The following is a 23037-nucleotide window of genomic DNA, read 5'->3' as shown; positions in this document are numbered from 1 at the left end:
GTTTGGATAAAAGACTGGATTACACTAAAAGATACGGACCTATTAGACTTGGAAGGCCACGAGAATCGGTCTGGATTCCATGCTTCCTTAATATACAAAAAAGTGAAGGTCCACAGGGGATTTTTGAGCCATGTGATAAGAAAATCGTGATATAAAATCTGGAATAAATATAAAGGACTACTTGAGCCAAAAATACCCTGGTGGACATCAACAAGAGAAGCCATATACGCATGTTAGAATATTTACAGCTAGCAAAACTGACAGGAAGAGTTAGAGGAGTATTGAACCAGAAAATACTTGGAGAATGGAGAATATTTAAGGATTCTATAAGATCATATTGTGCCAACCACACCATATTAGCAGAACTTGAGTGACACCTGTAAACACAACAAATACTGTTTGTGGAGTAGACCGGAACAACATTAAAGAATATAAAACTTGGTGGGGGGGGGGACAACGGCAGTATAAACAGTACAATGAGAATGAACGGAAGCCTCATTTTGTCACAAGTCTTTTTTATTTAATAGGAAGTTTAAGTTTTTTATGCACTTAAATCTGCTTTTTCTTCTTTGTTTTTCTGTATTTTCTTCTTTCCTTTTTTCTTCATTGTTTTTTCTTTAAATTTCTTTTTTTGCAGTATGAGATGGCAAATTCTTTATATATGTGTGTAATTTAAATCAATAAAGATTATATTAAAAAATAAGTCAACTTGTGGCTGGCCTGATCAAGCGTTGCTTCCTCTGGTTAGCCCCACTGGAACTCCAGTTCTTTCCAGACCCTGGGGTCACTAGAGGACTGGTGGCTCCTCCTGGCAAATGGCCTGGTGCGCGCTGGATCACCAGTCCTTCCTTGTCCCCAGAATCGGGCAACCAAAGGTCCCATCTGGGGTGCCATCTGTTGTAAACAAAAGCTGCCCTTCTTCCCTTATGGGGGACACAAGAGCCCTTTATAGAGTCCCTTGTTGGTTCTCCATCGGTAGAAGAAAAGAGCAGAGGCAACCAGAGACTCTTGAGAAGCAAAGCAGCTAGTAAGCCTGATCTTGATTGATCTGCTGCAACAGGGTGCTCCCCTGAGGAGAACCCCCAACTAAGGTGTGCCTGCCCTTATATAGACATTTTAAATTCCCTGCCCTGGAGCTCCAGACCACCCCTCCATACATCGTACATACATCACAGAAGGGGTGTAACCCCAGACCACCCCCCACAAATATCATACCTACATCACAGAAAAGGCGGTCTGCAACAGAAATGTGAATGTTGTTGTTTTTCCTGTCTGCCTGGTTATCTGATAATGCCTTATCTGATTCCCTTTCCTGGTAGTCTGGCCCTTCCTTTGAGATGGTGATTTCCCAATTCCTGAGACAATGGGAAGGTTCCCTCACCCGCTCCCTCCTTGCAGAGAAAACATTTGGTCAGATTGGGAGTCAAAATGGTTTCAGGACTGTCTTCCTGAGCTGCTCCAGACATGTGGTCCACATATCTATGTATGTGCTTGGTTGGTACATTTATGAACATTTATTATATATATAAGACCTTAAATTTTTTATTACATGATTCATCCAGCCCAGCCTTTCGCATGATGAATTCTGCATTTACGTTAAATAAGCAGGGAGACAATATACAGCCTTGTCATATTCCTTTCCCAATTTTGAACCAATCAGTTGTTCCATGTCCAGTTCTAACTGTAGCTTCTTGTCCCACAAAGAGATTTCTCAAGAGACAGATGTGATCAGGCACTCCCATTTCTTTAAGAACTCACCATAGTTTGCTGCGGTGGCCACAGTCAAAGGATTTTGTGTAGTCAATGAAGCAGAAGTAAATGTTTTCTAGCTTTCTCCATAATTCAGCACACTTGCAATTTGGTCTCTGGTTCCTCTGTCCCTCTGAAATCCAGCTTGCCCTTCTGGAAGTTCTCGGTCCACATACTGCTTAAGCCTGCCTTGTAGCATTTTAAGCATAACCTTGCTAGTGTGTGAAATGGGCGCAATTGTACGGTAGGTGGAGCATTCTTTGACACTGCCCTTCTTTGGGATTGGGATTCAGGTGTTGCAGGAAACACATGAACTCCTCTTTGTCCGCAGGAATGTAATCATGGGGAGAGGAAAGGAGGAACCGGGCAGGTGAGAAGAAAAAGAAGAAGAAGAAGAGGAGTTTGGATTTGATATCCTGCTTTATCACTACCCGAAGGAGTCTCAAAGCGGCTAACATTCTCCTTTCCCTTCCTCCCCCCCAACAAACACTCTGTGAGGTGAGTGGGGCTGAGAGACTTCAGAGCAGTTTGACTGGCCCAATGTCACCCAGCAGCTGCAGGTGGAGGAGCGGAGACGCGAACCCGGTTCCCCAGATTACGAGACTACCGCTCTTAACCACTACACTACACTGGCTCTCAACCAGACACTCAGGTTACCACCACAACTCCTCCCTCAACCCCTCCTCTTTGTGATGTGTCAATGATGTAGTCATGATGTAATCATGATGTAGTCTTGGGGGTGTAGCATGGGGGATTAGGAGCTAATAAAAGTTGGGGTCTTCTTTTGTTGGGGGCTTCCATCTTGTTCCACCTGGTGGCAGGTGGGAGTCCTGTGGCGACAGTCTTCAATCAAGACCTACTGGCTGCTCTTTTGCTCTGCTTTTCCTGGCTGGTCTCCTTGTTTCTCGTCCAAGGGAGCCCTCAGATTTTGGAATCCGCTTCTGGCTACAATTGTATCGGCTTGTTACGGAAATTACAGGGAGGGGCACATCTTTAAAGTTAAATATTACAAATATTATGCCTGAATATATCCTTCCAACCTGACAGCTCAGAGAAGTCACCTAACTTTAAAAATAATGTAAAATCATCTCCTTTCCCAGTTCCCCCCATTCCAAAGCTATTTCCCCCTGGCAAAAGGACTCCAGGAAGTTCTCAGAGGTGACAATTGCTGGGCTCATTGTTAGCCAAAGGAAGCCAAATCTCATCACCTGACTCGCCTCAGGCTCCAGACATGCAAAGGAACTCCTTTTGTTTTTTTTATAAATTTTTATTGATTTTCCAACATGAATTAAAACACATTACAACTAACAATACATAGACAAACAAAAATATAAACACGTATAATTTCGTAACCTCTTTTTCTTAAGCCTTATTTCAACCACTTCCCCATACCTCCCTTTTCTGCATCCCTGTTTTGCAAAGGAACTCCTATTGCACTTTTGGGTGGTGGGTACTTAAGACACATTTGTCTATGCTAATCTTATACCTGAGTCTTGTCCTGCCATGTCTGCTTATGCTAATCTTGTACCAAGGACTTGTCTGCACATGTTTGCCAAGGTTAACCCCTCCCCTTCGAACTGTATTCTGGGATGTGGTGGGAAAGTTTCAAAAGTCTTTGTCACTGTTACGGAAAGGGGGGGGGCATGTCTTCTTCACCTTCTTCTTCGCTACAATATATCAATTTATTTCCAATTGTCAATGTCAAAAGGGACTAAAATTTATAAAATTCATAGAAAATCAACGTGCCAATTTGCTCAATTTCTCTAGGACTCCATCACACCTCCCCTGTCCTCCATAATCCCTCAAGCAAGGTGTCAAGACCCTAATCCTGTCAAATCACTCTGCCAAGCCTTTCCTCCGGGCAATGCCAGGTGGCAGACTATGCATACATGGACCATTGTCTTCCCATCACCGGCACTCAGGATGTGCTTATCTGCGCATATCTCCAGCTCTGCATATTCCCCCCTCCCTCCTCCATATGTTAATCCGGTGTAACCCAACCTCTCCTTAATGTATTCATGATGTAACTGGGATGTGTTTTGCACTGTATTCTGGGACATGGGGGGAGTTTCAAAAGTTCATGCCACCCCTTTCTCGCTGTTCAATCTTGCCTTGAACCTGTTGCGCAATAAACTTGGATCTTCTGCAATTTGCTCCTGTCCGGCTGAGCTCATTTTCTTCCGCAGGGACCCACGGACTTAGTCCGATGAGCTGGGTGGCAGAGTAGCCCCGCACCCAGATTTTAGCCGTAACAGTTGGCCGCCCAACGTGGGGCATGCGGTTCTCCCGCGTTGCTGACCGGGGGCCCCGAAATCTTCAGCCGGCACCGGGCCATTTTGCCTGGGAAGATCCTTTGGACCCTCGGCCATCCTCCGGGCGGTAATCAAAAGCCCCAGGAGTTCAGCCGGGGAGCAAAGAGGGATCCAGCCGGCTTATTCATCGATCCCGGGATCATCATAGAAGACACGTGAGTATAAGGAAAAGGAAAAAACCCAGTGCACTGGTGGGAAGGGGGTGGAATCTCCTGGCAACTGAATTCTCTGCCCTCCTCTCTATCGCTCCTTCTCGCCTGTCTCTTGGTCCAATTGGTGAGAGAGACCGTGGACTGCTGCTCGACCCAAAGGGGGGGTTCTGAGCTCTATCTCTTTCTCCTCTCAAACCCTCCAGTCAGCTGCACCAATTGAGAGTCCGAAAGTAAGACGGAGAGACCCGGCTTGGAAAGACAGCCGACTCCCCGCAACGGACAGCTCAGTCGAAAGCAAGGGGCTGGAGTTCTTCTTCCGAACTTCCCGAGCGCCCTTACGGAGGGGGCAGGAAGGGGTCTTGCTTTCTGTCTCAATCCCAGCCGCACTGGTCGGTGCCACGTAACACGTGTATCGTGCGTGAGCCCGCTTCCAAAAGCAAGGGGGATTTTCGGTTCAAAACTCTATCCAGGGATCACCCAATCTGGCACCGCACGGCGCGGGCGTTCAGTAGGGCCCCTTTTCCTGAGATTGTGACGATAGGTAGGAGGTTGCCAGGAGGGATAGCCCATGAGGAATTGGGCGGGATCGGCAGAGTGGAAAAGGACCCCAGGTTATTAAATAGGAAATAGGAAAGGAATAGAAAAGGAACCGAGTGGGTGAAGCTCGTTAAATTGTTAGGAAGTTGCCAAGCAACAAGGAAAAGAAAAACCCTAAATAGCCCCCTGTACAAGTTACCCAGATCCAAATCAACCCCTCTCTTTCTCCCTTCTCTATCCCAGAAAAAAGAGAAAAAACAACAAAAAAGCAACAACAACAACGCATGCATATATAAAGGGGTACCCAGTCAACTAAGCATTGTGAGCCCTGCCAGTTTGGTTAACTGGTGGTGTGTTTGAAGAGGCAAGGAGGCTCATAAAACCATGTGGGACCTTCCTACTAATTTCACTTAATGAAGCCAAAGGAAGCGGCCCAACTCCTTGCAATAACCAACTACAGAATGAGAATATATATGTTTACATGTTGTCTATTATGTGTGTTGTCTGTTAATACATGTTTATATGTTGTCTGTTATGTGTGTTGTCTGTTCCTTCTGTCTCTGACAGACTGCCTTTCTTAAGTGTGCATAGTTTAAACTACAAGCTTGCTTCAAAATTTAAATCTAGGGAAGCCATGCTGGACCTTATCAATCTTAAAACAGGGAAAAAAAACAAAACAAAACAAAAAAAACAACAAAATGAGAATGAAGGGTGCAGATGTTTGTTATTTGAGAGAGGCTCCAAAGAGTCTTCCTCCGAGTAGCTTAAGTGAGGAGTATGATTTTAAACTGATGGTAGATAATGTTATGTTGAGTTTGTGATTCTACATCCGTGTTCCAGTCTTTTTTCCAGTATTTTGAAATGTGCTGTGAAGAAACTAATGTTTCTGCTGCAAAAGCCTAGTCGAGCACAGTTGCTCTCTCTAGCTAAAATGCAGCGTATGTATTTCACTAAGCATATGCCTATGAAAGTACGGTGTTCCTTCTAAGAAAATATGTGAGTCCAGTTTTAACTTTGATTTGGTTGGACAGAAGAGTTATTGTAAGGCTCCTGATATCAGTCTCTATAAGACTTCCTGGCCTCTTTTCTCAGAAAATGCCCCCCCCCCTTGTTTCATTCTGTCTCTTTCAGTTTTTGTTTTTTTTCCTCCCTTCTTACTTCTGTGCCAGGTAAATTTACTCCCGAGTAAGCTTCCTTTAAGGGAAACTGCAAAGAGGGGGGAGCAATCTTTCCTAAGGTACCCTGCATCTCACTTTCCTATGTGTAGTTATTAAAAATAATAGTAGTAATAATAATAATAATCTAAATTAGGCTTACTATTCCTCTGCAAGTTCAGGAAAAATTGTTCACTTTTGTATTCCCTTTAAATCAAATCTATGGCTGTTTTAATTATGCTTAATAAAAGATCCTCTCCCTATCTATCTTCCTTAGTACATGATAGGAGCATTGATTATGCTCTCTTCCCCAGTAGTGCCTGTGTACATAAGTATGTGTGTGTCTCTTTGGTAGTACAAATCTTGCTGTGAAATCTTGCTGTGAATCCTATATTTTGGAGGGTTGGACTAGATGACCCCAGGGTCCCTTTCAACTCTCCCAATTTGTGGCTGTGTGGAAGGACATGTGTCCGCAAGCATTGGAGGGTAATTCTTAAATTCTGGTGTGGTGATGGAGTTGAAATTCAGCCTAGCTTTGCTCTTTAGTTTTAAAAGGTGAGAGGTGAAGCTGTGATGTTTTGAAGCACAACTGGTAATATCAAGCATTTGAGTGACTACAGTGTTTATCATTTTGTCTACTATTTAAAAATCAGACTTCAAAGTCAATTCAAAGTCAATACAAATACATATGGGCCTTGACCAATCCTGTAAATAAAGGGCAGGAAAATTTTTGTCTGCAAATGGTAAGGCTGAAATGACTTAGAATGTTAAAAATCCTATGAATTCTGACTCTCTGGCCATTTTCCCCATATATAAGGGCGTGGCATTGTTCCGCGAATGACCAGAGGGAAATCACACAAAATGATAGCCCCTTCCTGTAAATAAAGGAAGCACTCCCTTGCTTGGGCTACAGGAAACATGATCCCTTAGAAAATTTCTAACTTTGGTAAATGCTTGAATTGCGGAGTTTCTTGTTTTGTTTTAAATCTAACCCTATTTTTAAAAATCTACTCCTTATCCTTCATTTCCTTTATTCAAATGGTAATTTAGCCAAAAGATTCAACATTTTCAATAGTATAAAAGGTTTGCTGAGACATGAACTCTGCACATGCACAGAGGCTAGATCAGCTAAAAAAAAAAGGAAAAGAGAGAGAGAGAGAGAGAGAGAGAGGAAGGAGGGGGAACTGAAGGAGGGGGGAGAGGAGGTTTGGAGAGCTTGGGCTGCAGGGAGAAACTTATCCAAATTTCCTTATGTAAAACTTGGAACCATTGAGGGAAATCACCCTCAATGAACCCTTAGGTACTGGACCATCAAAGTCAAGAGGTTGCCAAATTTCAAATCTTAACATGCCAAATTCTTTTCACAGGTAAATATCAAAGCATTCCCCCCTCAATGGGATTTAAATCACAGACTTTGTGTGCATTTTAGGAACAGCATTTCCTGACAGGCTTCTCACATGAAATAATTTTCCCTTTTAACAGGATATGTGAACCCCGATAACAAAGTGTTTGTCCCTTCTTTTCTCCCACAGCAACTTTCTTTCTGTTCTGTGAAACAAGTCTGAATCCCTGCTATATTAGTGACTTCCATCTCTTTGTGGCTTTGACACTTTTAAGTTACAAATAATCTGTTTTCATTTATTTAATCCATTTTTCCATGATGTCTATGAAATTAATCGAAGCACAAGCAAACATTATTTGTGGAATGGTATTTGTTTACCTTTTGCCTGAGCATTTCTTATTGATTCTGTCATTTTGGCTAGTTCAAGGTACTTGCAGAACTTTAAATTGTCATTCATTTTTTCTTGGTATTAAGTCATTTCCCAGTATTTTGCTATTAACATCCTAGCCGATATTGTCACATCAAGAAACACTCTTTTATTTTCATTGTTACTGCAGGTTTCTTAAAATTGTGTGTCTTAGCATTTATTTATTTTTGGTTCCTCATAGGTCATTGTGTGTGTGTGTGTGTGTGTGTGTGTGTGTTTTATTATTATTTTAACCTTGTATTTTTACAGTTCTCTTTTTTAAGTTCCCAAAACCCTGCCCCCTACAGGATATCACTTCTACAAATGTGTTACTACAGATCCAATGAAAAGCTTCGCCACCACAAGACCTGCAGCAACAACAACAGACACCAAAGTTTTCAAAGTGGCCACAGCAATTCCTTTCAAAGGGGGGTGGAGTAGAATTGTAAGGACATCTTCTCACTTTTGAACCTCAAGACTGTGCTCCAGGATTCAAAAGATACATACATAAAATATCACAATTGTCTCAAGATATGCAACTGATACTTAATTAGTTTGTTTTGTATTATGTGTTATTATGTAGGAATGTTGAAATGTGTCTGACAGTGTGTTATTTCCACAAATGGGGGGGGGGGCTATTTTTGTGGCTATTTTTGTGTGTAATTGTTTTTATGTTTAATGTCTTATTCCTTACAACCCAGTGGAGGATTCTCATACATTTTATGCTTTTAACAGACCAGGCTATTATGTAGTCCAATGTTTAGAACTAGATAAATTTATAACCACATTTAGTTGTTTCACCTGGCACTCTGCCAACTTCCCTACCCATTTTAAAATGTGCTAAAAACTCGCTTAACCAAAGAGAAGCTGATAAGATACATGAAAGTGCATATGCTTTGGTTTAGCAGGAATAATCCCTTATATAGTTAAATTGACTTATTTGGACAAATGCCCTCTAAGAATGGTTTTATTCTAACAGATTGGTTTGAGAAGTTGGGAACCATGGGGCAAGATAAATTCAAATTGGACTCATTTTGAATTGGGCAAGTGTATCCAGGCTGCAATTAGCTTTTTGGTCCTTAAAGTGCAAGTGAGCAACTTCCCATGACTGCAAGACCAGAGCCTATAATAATAAAATCCCATAGAATGGCCAAGGCAAGGACATTTCCCTCATGACGTGCCCAAACCTGTGCCAGCTGGGGTGAGTGCCAGGCAACATGGTTAATATGAAAGCCCTAAGTGGATTCACCAGGGATTGCCACTACTGTGACACCATGCCGGTGTGAGACCACAGAAGAGCTACCTTTGCACCTGAGAACACAAAAACAGTGGAGCTAAAAAACCAAACTGCATTTTTTTCAGTCAGTAGCGGACCTTCCTGCTAAATGTAAAGCATAGACCACTATTGAACAAAATACAACAGGTGTTCTTTTATGTGATATCCTATATCCAGCTATCTGCACTACTATACTTGCAAATGACCTTAAGAGGCATGGCTTGCAAGTCCCCTTCAGGTTTGCACAAACCCACACATCTGGTACGGTGGATACCAAGTTATTATTTAGTGCATATCTATATAACATACACGTACATTGTATTGGTCCGTGTTGCTCCCTACTTTGCTGCCCTGCTCAACCCACCTCCTTTCCCATTAAAGCCTATTCCCGCTCACAGGGCACCCCTACCTTCACCAAGATTTAGGGTGCGGAGAAAAGATTTGCAAGTTCTTACAGAACTTTAATGCAAATCTATCTCCGAATGGGGGACTGTTACAGAAAGGGGGGGGGCATGTCTTCTTCACCTTCTTCTTCGCTACAATATATCAATTTATTTCCAATTGTCAATGTCAAAAGGGACTAATATTTATAAAATTCATAGAAAATCAACGTGCCAATTTGCTCAATTTCTCTAGGACTCCATCACACCTCCCCTGTCCTCCATAATCCCTCAAGCAAGGTGTCAAGACCCTAATCCTGTCAAATCACTCTGCCAAGCCTTTCCTCCGGGCAATGCCAGGTGGCAGACTATGCATACATGGACCATTGTCTTCTCATCACCGGCACTCAGGATGTGCTTATCTGCGCATATCTCCAGCTCTGCATATTCCCCCCTCCCTCCTCCATATGTTAATCCGGTGTAACCCAACCTCTCCTTAATGTATTCATGATGTAATCTGTGTAACCCAACCTTTCCTTAATGTATTCATGATGTCACTGGGATGTATTTTGCACTGTATTCTGGGACATGGAGGGAGTTTCAAAAGTTCATGTCACCCCTTTCTCGCTGTTCAATCTTGCCTTGAACCTGTTGCGCAATAAACTTGGATCTTCTGCAATTTGCTCCTGTCCGGCTGAGCTCATTTTCTTCCGCAGGGACCCACGGACTTAGTCCGATGAGCTGGGTGGCAGAGTAGCCCCGCACCCAGATTTTAGCCGTAACAAGTGTAAACATTGTAGGGGGGGGCGCACTTTGCAGCTGGATTGCCGGGATCAGCCCCTTCCCCGCTCTCCTCATCCCCAGAAGGGGTTCATCCCCAGAAGGTCTTCCTCTCCTTCGCCCCCCTCAATTCCTCCCCTCCCTGGGGGGGCGGCTCTGCGCGCAAACAGATCAACAGCTGCCTTGCTTTCTTCCTGGCCTCATTGTGTTACCTCTGACGGAGACACAAGGGAAGAATTGTGTTGGGGGGGGGTGTGCAAAAGCCCAAGCCCTATTTTTTCCGTAACACAGGAGTCACAGAGTCCAACCCACTGCTCAATGTGCACAAATACCAAAAACCTGGAATGGATCTAAGATCATGGCGTGGGTGGGGGGGAGGGAAGGATTTTGCAATGTAAACATTGTAGGGGGTGTTACGGTAAAATTCCGGGTGCGAGTCTGCTCAGCCTCCCGGCTCGTCGGACTAAGTCCGCGGGTCCTAGCGGAAAAATGAGCTCAGCCGGACACAGGAGCAAGATGCGGAGATCCAAGGTTTATTGCGCAACAGGTTCAAGGCAAGATTGAACAGCCAGAAATGGGTGACATGAACTTTTAAAAGTTCCCTCCAAGTCCCAGAATACAGTGCAATAAACGTCATGAATACATTATGGGAAGGTTGGGTTTCACAGCTTACATCATGAATATGTTACAGAAAGGTGGGGTTACACACATTAGCATTTCAGGGAAGGGAGGGGGCAGTGTGCGGAGTGAGAGATATGCATAGATAAGCACTTCTTGAGCACCGGTGGTGATAGAACAATAGTCCAGATATGCATCGTCTGCCACCTGGCATTGCCCGGAGGAAGGGCTTGGCAGAACGATCTGACAGGATTAGGGTCTTCCTGAGTACGTGACCTGTCGCTTAGGAGATTATGGAGGGAAATAGGGTATCGTAGAGTCCGAAGGGAGCTGAGCTGATTGACACCAGAACGAAGGAAATCGGTGCTAGGGTTGATTTTATATGAATTTTAGAAGTTTCAGCTTATTTCAAGTTCACTCTCATATTGCTAATCAAAGTCGGAAGTGAATGGATACATTGTTGCAGTCTTTGATACATTCAGGGGTCCAGGAGTTTCGATTCCATTGTTCTCCCAGCAGGGGAGCTGTCAACAACCTGTCAGGAGGTTAAATGAGGCGTGCAAAGCTAGCTGAGCTACCTCTGCAAGGCGAATGCACGGTTCTGATTGGCCAAAGCGCGGCCATTATAGTCAATGGGAATACATTTTGACACGGTCCACTCACGTTAAGAATGGAGCGAGAGGGAAACGAAGGAAAGATGGTGGGCTTATTCCGCCCGTATAGGGAGAGGGAAAGAGAAGTCCTTTATTTACAGGACTAGGGTGCAGAGGGTGCAGTGTGGTGCTTGTGCGACAGTGTGGGGTTTAGGGAGCTGTCGAGGTCATCGCCTCGAGTCCCCTGGAGCTGGTGGAGGGGCCGAAGATGGTACCCCCCCCCTTTCCGTATCAGTCCCCCATTCGGAGATAGATTTGCATTAAAGTTCTGTAAGAACTTGCAAATCCTTTCTCCGCACCCTATATTTCTGTGATCTCATACTCCCCTTCTCCTAGATGTCTCATCTGCACATATTCAGGGAAGACAGGGGCACTGTGTGAACGGGAATAGGCTCGGAAGGAAAGAGGGGCAGATTGTTTAGGACAGCGAAAGAGAGAACAGCAAGGAGTCACACAGTGGATAGTACAGCAGAACATTGAGACGCAAAGGACAACAGCAAGGACAGTAACAAGCATAACCTTAAGTAATTGTCGAAGCCATCCGAGCTTCGGTAGCCATCCCCACAGGTCTAGATCGGATAGTCCCTCATGCTGTATGTCGCTTAGTTTTCCTGCTAGTTCATGGATATTATTTAAATGTCCGGTGATATTTAGAGATTGGTCAGTCACATAGGTGCAGCATTCGGTACCTATTAAGGCACACGTTCCTCCCTGACTGGACAGCAGGAAATCTGTCGCAATTCGGGTTTGTAAACTTAATTGCCTTACCTCGGACAGTTCCGACATGAGGGAATCGGTAATTTGGGTGGCTTCCTGCATGAATTTAAGTAGGATGTCAGTGAGCCGGAGGATGTCCACATGGTTGGATCCTGCTCCATAAGCGGGGAAGAGGGCTCTGCCTACCGTCTCCCCATTGGCAGCGACATCTGACAGGTCTGACAGCCCCTTCTGTTCTCTCCTGTTCCTCTGTCACTGTCTAGGCGGCGGGGAATGCCAAACCGAGGAATGATGTCTTGTAGGAGGGCTCTGGCTACTACAGAAGCGGTGGGTTTCCTACAGGGGAATCCCTCTACCCAGGAGGAGAGCTTATCTACTATGATCAAGGCATGTTTGAAGCCCTGGCAGTGTGGTAGGTCGATAAAGTCCAATTGTAGGCTTTCAAAGGGGACGAATGCCCATGGCCTGGCTCCCGGTGGCTTTCGGGGTTGTCGCTTGGGGTTAAAGGAGTTGCAAGTGGTACAGTTCTTTGATGCGGTTGTGGCTGCGACTGCAAGTCCCGGAGCGTACCAGGACCTCTTAACATGCTCTACCAGCCTCCCCTTTCCCCAGTGTGTTCGTTGGTGGAGGACCCTCACCAATTTTGGAACCCAGGATTTTGGAAGGACGGTCCTGCCATCTGGGAGGACCCACACGCCATCTTGCTCGAATGCACCCACAGAGCGCCAGAGGCTTTTTTCCTCTTCAGGGGTTTCTTTGTAAATTTGTGTGGGATCTATGTTGGCTGGGATTTGTACGGCCTGAAATTCTGACTCGTTGTTCGGGGGGCGGAGTGCTGCTGATTGAGCTGCCTTGTCAGCTCGTCTGTTACCCTTTGATACTGGGTCCCTACCCCGGGTGTGTGCTTTGCAATGCACAACTGCGATCGCGGCCGGTAGGTGGATGGCAGTCAGGAGCCTTTCTACTAAGGCAGCGTGTGAAATTTTAGAGCCGGCTGCCGTCAGGAAGCCCCTTTGTAGCCAGATTTGACCGGTAGTATGTACCAATCCAAAGCAGTATTTACTGTCGGTATAGATGGTAGCCCGCTTGCCTTCGCTGATCTCACAGGCACGTATGAGTGCTATTAATTCTGCAGCTTGGGCACTATATTGGGGGTTAATTGGGTTGGATTCTAAGATTTCAAAATCAGTGACCACGGCGTATCCTGTTTTCCTCTCCCCCTCCACAACCTTTGAGCTACCGTCTGTGTAAAGTATTAGGTCCGGGTTCTCCAAAGGTAGATGATCTAAGTCTTCCCTGGGTCTTTCTGCCTGTCGAACTATGGTGGCACAGTCGTGGTGTGGGGTTCCGTCCTCAGGGAGAGGCAGAAGGGTAGCTGGGTTAAGGGAGTTGACTCGTTTGATAGTAACGTTTGATGGTGTTAATAGGAGGGCTTCATACTTGTTTAGTCGGGAATTTGAAAAATGATGGCAGCCTCTCAAAGTTAGGAGGGTGGAGACGGAGTGGGGAACATGAATGATGATTTCGTGTCCTAGGACCGTCTCTTGGGCTTTTTCAAGGAGGATTGCTGCGGCGGCTATGGCCCTTAGGCAACTTACTGCCCCTTTCGCGGTGGTGTCTAATTGCAGACTATAGTATGCTACCGGTCTCTCTTGGTCTCGGAAAGGCTGAGTCAGTACCCCTGAGGCTACCCCCATGTGTTCATGGACGAACAAGTTGAAGGGGATTCTGTAGTCGGGTAAACCTAGAGCTGGGGCAGACCTTAGTTCCCGCTTTAGCCGCTCAAAAGATTTATAGGCTCTTTCCTCCCATATTAGGATGTCCGGATGGTCTTGGCGGGTCATGGCGGACAGGGGTTTTGTTATTTCACTGTAACCTGGGATCCAGGCTCTACAGAAGCCAGCCATGCCCAGAAAACCCCGCAATTGCCGCTTAGTTTTTGGAAGGGGAATTTTTGTCACTGCTTCTATTCTGTCAGTGGCTAAGCTTCGGGTGCCCACTCCTAGGATGTGCCCGAGGTACTTTACTTCTTGCCTGCAGTATTGTAGTTTTTTTGGTGAGACCTTATGTCCCTTCCGGGCTAGTTCAGCAAGAAGATGTTTGGTGTCGGTTTTACATGCTTCCTCACTAGTAGAACAGAGGAGCAGATCGTCTACATAAAGCAAGAGGGAGGAGCCAGCCGGGAGGTGTACATCCTGCAGATCTTGATGCAGTATGGCTGAGAAGATCGCGGGTGACTCCACATACCCCTGGGGTAACCTAGTCCAGGTTAGCTGACTAGGGCCCCATGTGAAGGCGAAGAGGAATTGGCTGGCAGGGTCTAGGGGTATGCTAAAGAAGGCAGAGCATAGATCCGCAGCTGTATACCATTCAGTCTCTGCCGGTATGGCGTTCAAGAGGGAATTTGGGTTGCCCACCACTGGGTGGCGGGGTATCACAAATTGGTTCACCAGTCTGAGATCTTGGACAAAGCGGTATCGGACTGGGGCTCCTTCTACGGACGGTTTCTTAACTGGGAGCACTGGGGTATTGCATGGTGATGCACAAGGAACCAGGATCCCTTTTTCAAGGAAGTCCTCTATCATGGGTGTTAGTCCTTCGATGGCTTCCTTGGGCAAAGGATATTGTTTTGTGCACGGGAAAGGTAGGTCAGTTTTGTAGGTGATTTTTACGGGAGTTGCTGAGAGTAGGAGGCCCACTGATGTTGACTCGGTGCCCCATAGGGAGGAGGGTAAGTCCTTCAACTCTGGAGGGAGCTCTGGAGATTGCCTGTCTGCTTTCTCTTCCGCTATTATTCCCTGGAATGCGGGGATAGATTCCTCGGGCATGTGTAGGTAGATGCCCTCCTTGGAACATTTAATTGTCGCATTTAATTTACAAAGTAAGTCTCTTCCGAGGAGGTTTACAGGGCTGCTGGTTAAGAGGAAGGTATGTTCAGCGAGCAGGGGTCCGAGGGTAACTTTAGATGGGCGTGAAAGTGGACAAGTACGGGGTATCCCATCCAGTCCCATAACTTTTCTGGTCTCTGAGCCTGGTTCCAAATGGCTATTCGTTAGGGTAGAATATGTGGCTCCGGTATCTAAGAGGCATTGATAAGGATGGCCGTCAATCTCTATGGTGCAAAACGGGTCTTCTGGAGATAAGGTTAGGATCGGACAGATAGTTTGAGTTTGGTTGGGATCCCCTTTTAATTGTCAGTAGGTTTCTATATCGTCCGGGGGAGGTTGGTTAGGTGGGTGCAAGGGTGGTGCGGTGGCGTTTGTCCAAGGGTGAGTAGGTGGGATTATTGCGGGCATCTGAGTCCTCGGTCCTGGTAGGGGTCTTTGGGTTTGAGCAGGTACACTTGGAGGCGTCGGTTGGTTAAAGGGGGCCGAGGGGTTTGTATGAGGGGTATAGGTGGTGGGTGTGGGGTTTCCATACCCGTGGGCCATATTAGGTTGCGGTACGCCGTAGGCCATATTATTGAGGTAGGGGCAAAACCTTTTTATGTGCCCGTCTTCTTGACAGTAAAAGCATCCCCCAGTAGTGGGTCCCCACGGTCTATGAGGGTTCGGAGGTCCTCCTCCCCGGACCCCCCTTCCTCGACTGAAACCTCTGCCTCTGGTGGAGTGTGGTTCCATACTAAGGGCTAGAATCTGCTCAGTTTCAGGTTTGGGGTCTTTTCTTTTCCTCTCATCTCGAGAGTTAAAAACAGATTTTGCAATAGAGAGGATTTCACTGACGCTTTTTCCATCATACCCTATTTGTAGATTCAGAGCCTTTCTAATGTCAGGGCACGCTTGGTCTTTAAAGAAGCCCTTCACTATAACTTCGTGCTGGGGGTTATCTGGATCAATCCCCCCCCAGGTCTTGATGGCTGATACCAGCCTGGTGTAATAGTCGGACGGATGTTCGTTGGTCCCTTGTAACACGGTCTGGACCTTCGTCCAGTTAACAGTACGTTGTCCAGCAGCCTTAATGCCGTCTAGGATCGCTTTCTTGAATAACTTTAAACACCAAATCCCATCTGTAGTATTATAATCCCAGGCCGGTTCGACGCGCAGGCATTGAGCCGTGAGTGCTTCTACCCCTTCTGGGCGTCCCGTTTGATAATCCGGGAGTTCAATTGCTTCTGCAGCCTTGGCTAAAATATCTGCCTTCTCGGCTTCGTTAAAAAGGGCGTTCAGGAGAACATGGACGTCCGGCCAAGTTGGGTTATGGGTTGAAAAAATGGCGCTGACCTGGCGGTGGCATTTGTCCGGGTCATCTCTTAAGGATGGCATTTGATTTGACCAGGTTACCAGGTCTGCCGTGTAGAATGGGTGGTGGGTGTATATCATCCGAGGGGGTCCGTCCGGCTGCAAGGGTGGGATCGGTAGGGCCCTTAAGGGCATCTGGGTGACTACCGGACCCGTGTCCCTAGACGTCCCCGGGGTCTCTTTGGATTTCTCTGCATGATTAGAGTCTCCTGTGGTAACATTCCTTTTATCTCTAGCTCGCAATCTCTGTTTTATGCCCCCTTGTGCTCCTGGTTCTCCTGTCCCTTCATCGCTGTCTGAATTCTCATCTAGAGCGGGTCGAGTAGTTCCCCTATAATAGAAGGGGATGAGTGTCTGTTCCGTATGGTCATCTGTAGAATATCCTTCATACGGGGGGGGTAGAGATTGCCTTGCAGGACTTAAGATTGGCAATTGATAGTTCGTAGCCTCCTTCGGAACTTGGAACATTCCTCTGACCGTCTCGAAGGCGGCTAGGTATTCTAACTGACGGGGCTTCTCCTCCATCAGATACTTTTTGAGGTATCGTAGGCGGTCTTCATTAAAAGAGCCTCCTTTTGGCCAGCGTAGCTCAGGTCTCGCGGAGGCTGTGCCTGTAGGCCAGGTTTCTTTGCAAAGGTCTTCTAGCTTCTGTCTCGATAGTACCTTATGCCCGGGAATAGCCTTCCAATAAGAGATGACAACCTCGAGAGGGGAGTCGGGGTCTCTCTGGGATTCGGATGGCTTTCTGGAAGCCTTCCTCCCGGAGTGAGTCCGCTCGTATTTGGAAGCTTGGGTACCCATTTTAAATTCACGCGTGTCTGGGGTAAAAGAAGAGAGGTTTATTGAAAGGGGGGGCTGGGGTTTATCAGGGAATGCTATCCTCAGTTGCTTGGCAACTTCCTAACAGGGTTTCTTTTTAGAGAGCTCTTCTACCTATTTCCTAAAATTCTTTCCTTTCTCACTTATTCCTTCTTCCTTACTTATCTATTTCCTGGGGTTTTCCTTTCCACTCTGCCAAATCCCGCCCAATTCCTCTTGAGCTATCCCTCCTGGCAACCTCCTACCTATCGTTACAATCTCAGGAAAAGGGGCCCTACTGGACGCCCGCGCCGTGCGGTGCCAGATCGGGTAGTCCCTTGATAGAGTTTTTTTGTTTGTTGACGGAAAATCCCCCTTGCTTTCGGAAGCGGGCTCACGCACGATACACGTGTTACGTGGCCCGACCGGTGCGGCTGGGATTATTGATAGAAAGCAAGACCCCTTCCTGCCCCCTCCGTAAGGGCGCTCGGGAAGTTCGGAAGAAGAACTCCAGCCCCTTGCTTTCAACTGAGATGTCCGTTGCAGAGAGTCGGCTGTCTTTCCAAGCCGGGTCTCTCCGTCTTACTTTCGGACTCTCAATTGGTGCGGCTGACTGGAGGGTTTGAGAGGAAAAGAGATAGAGCTCAGAACCCCCCTTTCGGGTCGAGCAGCAGTCCACGGTCTCTCTCAGCAACTGGACCAAGAGACAGGCGAGAAAGAGCGATAGAGAGGAGGGCAGAGAATTCAGTTGCCAGGAGATTCCACCCCCTTCCCACCAGTGCACTGGGTTTTCCTTTTCCTTATACTCACGTGTCTTCTATGATGATCCCGGGATCGAAGAAGCCGGCTGGATGTCCTTTGCTCCCCGGCTGAACCCTGGGACGTTTGATTACCGCCCGGAGGATGGCCGGGGGTCCAAAAGGTCTTCCCGGGCAAAGCGGCCCGGAGCCGGCTGAAGATTTCGGGGCCCCCGGTCAGCAGCACGGGAGAACCGCCCGCCCCACGTTGGGCGCCAAATGTTACGGTAAAATTCCGGGTGCGAGTCTGCTCAGCCTCCCGGCTCGTCGGACTAAGTCCGCGGGTCCTAGCGGAAAAATGAGCTCAGCCGGACACAGGAGCAAGATGCGGAGATCCAAGGTTTATTGCGCAACAGGTTCAAGGCAAGATTGAACAGCCAGAAATGGGTGACATGAACTTTTAAAAGTTCCCTCCAAGTCCCAGAATACAGTGCAATAAACGTCATGAATACATTATGGGAAGGTTGGGTTTCACAGCTTACATCATGAATATGTTACAGAAAGGTGGGGTTACACACATTAGCATTTCAGGGAAGGGAGGGGGCAGTGTGCGGAGTGAGAGATATGCATAGATAAGCACTTCTTGAGCACCGGTGGTGATAGAACAATAGTCCAGATATGCATCGTCTGCCACCTGGCATTGCCCGGAGGAAGGGCTTGGCAGAACGATCTGACAGGATTAGGGTCTTCCTGAGTACGTGACCTGTCGCTTAGGAGATTATGGAGGGAAATAGGGTATCGTAGAGTCCGAAGGGAGCTGAGCTGATTGACACCAGAACGAAGGAAATCGGTGCTAGGGTTGATTTTATATGAATTTTAGAAGTTTCAGCTTATTTCAAGTTCACTCTCATATTGCTAATCAAAGTCGGAAGTGAATGGATACATTGTTGCAGTCTTTGATACATTCAGGGGTCCAGGAGTTTCGATTCCATTGTTCTCCCAGCAGGGGAGCTGTCAACAACCTGTCAGGAGGTTAAATGAGGCGTGCAAAGCTAGCTGAGCTACCTCTGCAAGGCGAATGCACGGTTCTGATTGGCCAAAGCGCGGCCATTATAGTCAATGGGAATACATTTTGACACGGTCCACTCACGTTAAGAATGGAGCGAGAGGGAAACGAAGGAAAGATGGTGGGCTTATTCCGCCCGTATAGGGAGAGGGAAAGAGAAGTCCTTTATTTACAGGACTAGGGTGCAGAGGGTGCAGTGTGGTGCTTGTGCGACAGTGTGGGGTTTAGGGAGCTGTCGAGGTCATCGCCTCGAGTCCCCTGGAGCTGGTGGAGGGGCCGAAGATGGTACCCCCCCCCTTTCCGTATCAGGGGGGACCCCACTTTGCAGCGGGATTACCAGGATCAGCCCCTCCCGCGCTCTCCTAGTAAGAGGGGAGGGGAAAAACAATTCTTTCCCTCTCTTCCCGGCACAACCTGCTTTCACGCCGCCCCCAAACCCTCAACCCCCCCCCCCCGGTATGTCGCACCTTTTCCTTCTGCTCCTCCTCCCCGCAATCCGGCTTCTGTTTCTGGAATGAGGGGAGAGAGCCCCCCCTCTCAAACTGCTTGCTTCGTCCGCAAGTGGAGCTTCTACGCCGGATTGCTGCTCTGCTCCATAGCTCTAGGGGCGCGCGCTTTTGGAAAGGGAAGGAGGGGCGGCAGGACCCCCCGCTCCGTGGATGTTGCAGGAAAGGAAAGGAGAATCGGGAGCGAGGACAAAGAGGTAAAGGGGTCGCGGGGGGAGGGGAGAGAAGGACCCAGAGACCCCCTCCAGCTCCCCCAAGCGCCTTCCGTGGGGCCTGGATCCCTGCGCGCGTGCTGCGAAGGGGGCTTTCCTTGGCCCCTTGGGTGCCTTGGCGGGGGGGGCATGCACCGCCCACCCAGGGGATTCCCAGCAAAGAGCCCTCGCCCCGTTTCCCCCACGCAGGCATCCCTGGGGTGCTGTGGGTTCCGCGCAGAGAGAGGTGGGCCATGAAAGGGTTAATGGGAGCAGCGGCGTAGCGTGGGTTGTCAGCACCCGGGGCAAGGCAAGTAATTTGCGCCCCCTAACCCGGGGCAAGGCAAGTAATTTGCGCCCCCTAACCCTACAAATCTATGCCTATGAATGATGGTCCCTCTCTCTCTTTCTCATATTCCAATTGATTCCCATTTCCGCCGATCGATCCCCGAAGCTCTCACCCAGCGAAATTCGTGCGTAATTACGCTTCGCCATCCCTAATTCTGCCGCTTCCACCAGGAAATCATGACGGTGCGTTTCTCCTCTCCAAACTTTCCCCGGCCCTTTGCCGGCCGGCGCAGCCCTTTTGGCTACGAGCTCCCCTCCTTCTCTGCCCGCTTCCGACCCCACCTCCCCGTCCAGCCTCCCTACCTCCTGAAAAAAGGCGCCGGCGCCGAGCAGGACACCCCCGCGGCCATCGGAGAGAGGCGGGGCCGAGGGAGGCAAGCCAATGGGCGAGGCGGGGGTAGGTGGCCACGGGGGCGGGCGCTGCCGCAGTCCTCGGGTGGGCAAGGTAGGAGCAGGCGGAGGCTGGCCGGCCGCTCTGACAATAGGGGCGGGCCGAGGGCACGACGCGGCTGGGCCCTCTGGACTCGCGCCCCCCCCAGATGTTGCGCCCGGTGCGGCTGGCACCCCTGGCACCCCCCACGCTACGCCACTGAATGGGAGTGAGGGACGCCTGGATAGAGACCCCCCGTCCCTCCCCTGCTCGTCTTGGGGGGTCCTTCTGGACGGAGAAATGGGGGTCGCAGGGCAAGGGGTGAGCCGCGCCAAGGGGTGCGGGGCCTCTGGGTGCAGGGGAGACTCTGGGACAGAGGGAGAGAATCGAGGAAGTGGGGAGGGGGAGCATCCCTGGGGCAGGGAAGTGCAGCATTGGGGGAGGGAGAGATAGGAAACCAGTCTTTGGGGAGACTTTTCCATGGTGGCGCCCACTGGGGATCTCCGGAGGGGCCGCCTTGTCTTCTCCCTCCCGCCCAAGAATTGGCCATCCCATCAAGGCAACGAGAGGGATCCCTGGAAAGTGGGGAGTCCAGTCCCCCCACCCCTTCCTGCAATCTCCATCCTCTTCCCACCCCATAAGCCCCTGCCCTGTCCAGACACAGCGATTCTGCCCAGTCCAACCATTGGTCCCCTGGAGAGGAGAGGAAATCCCGAGAGGAAGAGGGGAGGGGAGAGGCCTTCTCAGAAATGGCTCTTGGTTTCCGCAATCCCACCCAGGAAGCAGCCAGAAACCTTTTCCTCTCTCTCAGGCTTCCATCTTTAATGTCTTTTCCGCTGAGGGTGAAGATAATGTACACCTGTCCTCAGAAACAGGGGTGCAGAGTCCATGGAATGGCTCTCAGGGCTGATATAGAAGTTGCACCTCGAAAACATTTCTGTTCCTCTTATTCTTTGAAGGCAGTGTGACTGACAAGCTGAGATACAACCCATCAGCATCTGATGACAGCGACTCCATGAATCTTCCCAGTCAAAGGACCCATTTTCAGGATAGACAGTGCCTGTGGCTGGAGGCTCTACACACAGGGTGTGCCTGTGCAGGCCAAAGACTGCCAGTATTAGCACAGGTGAGGTGTGTGACCCCCCCTCCAAATTGACAGACTGTGTGTGAATGAGAGTTTGTGGGTGGGATTATCGTTTATGGTAACTCTGTGATTTTCTCCACCCATAACATTTCGAGAGCTGATATTGCAGTACGAATTCCAAAATAACTACAAAAAAATCACAAGATGATAAGAATGATGGTAGTATTTATATCCTGCCCATCTGGTCGGGTTTCTGCAGCCCCTCTGGGCAGGTTACGGCACATATAAAAGACAGTAAAACATCAAACATTAAAATCCTCCCGATACAGGGCTGCCTTCAGCTGTCTTCCAAATGTCAGGTAGTTGCTCATTTCCTTGACCTCTGCCTGGTTCCCTGTAACTTCGCTTCTCGCAGGGAAGGAACCAGCAGAAGACCCTCAGAAGAGGACCTCAGTGTCCAGACTCAGCCATGGGGGTGGAGACGCTCCTTCAGGTCTACAGGGCCGAGGCTGTTGGGGGCTTTAGGTTGTAGATCTTGCTCCTCCATAATGACCTCCAGATAATTAGCAGAGTAGGAAGGTGACTTAGCAGAGTAGGAAAAAACCCTCAGAGGCAGCAAAAATTTTATTCAGCAAATAAATTTATTACTGAATGCAAAGAAGCATAACAGCATCTAAAACATAGCAAAAACCTAACTTAAATAAAAACCTAACTTGGCATACCAAAACAGCACTCAAGTAAATAAAAAGAATTGCCCAGTAGCTCCTTAGAGACCAACTAAGATTTCTTGGGTATAACCTTTGATGTGCATGCAAACTTCTTCAGATACACTGAAAGAGAAGTCCCCAGACCCTTATATATAGTGGGAGGGTGGGGTGGGGTTTTTATCAGAAGGGTAGTAGGAGATGGGTATGGTAAAGCTGTTGGCAACTGTTAATTACTGCAATTAGTCCTACAGGAAAAAGCATGGGATAGTATGCAGATGACCAAAAATAGCTTTAGTATGTGTAATGAGACAAGAATCCAATATCTCTATTCAGACCAGGTCTCTCCATAGTTTTCAGTTTAGTAATAAGTTTTAATTCAGCAACTTCTCTTTCAAGTCTATTTCTGAAATTCTTTTTTCATTAATTTTGACTGCGTCAGACAACACGGCTACCTGCCTGAATCTAGCACTCAAGTAAGACGCACACAAGCAGAGTATTGAAATAGCAGAATAGGAAGTGGGTCCAGGCGCCTTTCAATACTGTAATTTATAAACAATTCAGTGTCAGAGTAACGTTGGGACGGGATAACAAGCCTGGCTCACTCCAGTTTAACCAGCTTCATCTGGTTCCCAAAATCAAGGAAGGTTCAGCATAATCTCATTACAACTTATTCCACCACCTGCTCTCAGCAGAAAGGAAACTCCCTTATCAGCTAAAATATTCCAGCTAGAGAAAACACCAGCTTTGACTCACACAGAGCAAAACCACCAGAACCTTCTTGATTCAATAGACCAGGAATGATTGATCTCTCTACATTAGATCAATACTTTTCTATGCCTGAAAAATGCAACTATGACACTTTAAAGGTCAGCACCAACAGTGTGAATTGTGCTTGGAAATGCGCTGGGAGCCAGGG

General features: G+C 47.8%; 2 protein-coding genes and 1 long non-coding RNA gene across 5 annotated transcripts in view; 2 read left to right on the top strand and 1 right to left on the bottom strand.

The window, feature by feature from the left end:
• LOC310743140 overlaps nt 1-9295 on the bottom strand; it is a 59334-nt gene extending 50039 nt beyond the window's left edge. For 2 of the 3 annotated variants that reach the window (XR_014538803.1, XR_014538804.1), the window contains exon 1: nt 8124-9286. This is a non-coding gene — a long non-coding RNA (uncharacterized lncRNA). Of the gene's footprint in view, nt 1-8123 lie in introns of all 3 variants that reach the window. The other variant, XR_014538802.1, reaches the window with a different exon arrangement.
• Nucleotides 1-23037, top strand: part of LOC310742958 (uncharacterized protein) — an 88521-nt gene that overhangs the window by 26106 nt on the left and 39378 nt on the right. The window lies entirely within an intron of this gene.
• LOC310743014 (uncharacterized protein) overlaps nt 19581-23037 on the top strand; it is a 53082-nt gene continuing 49625 nt past the window's right edge. The window contains exon 1 of the mRNA XM_083573050.1: nt 19581-19618. The gene's annotated coding sequence lies outside the window, so the exon portion shown is untranslated. The remainder of the gene's footprint in view (nt 19619-23037) is intronic.

Source organism: Podarcis filfolensis (genome assembly GCF_964270895.1).
Source record: "Podarcis filfolensis genome assembly, chromosome: 10".
Classification (NCBI taxonomy): Eukaryota; Metazoa; Chordata; class Lepidosauria; order Squamata; family Lacertidae; genus Podarcis; species Podarcis filfolensis.
This window is presented reverse-complemented; position numbering and strand designations above follow the sequence as displayed.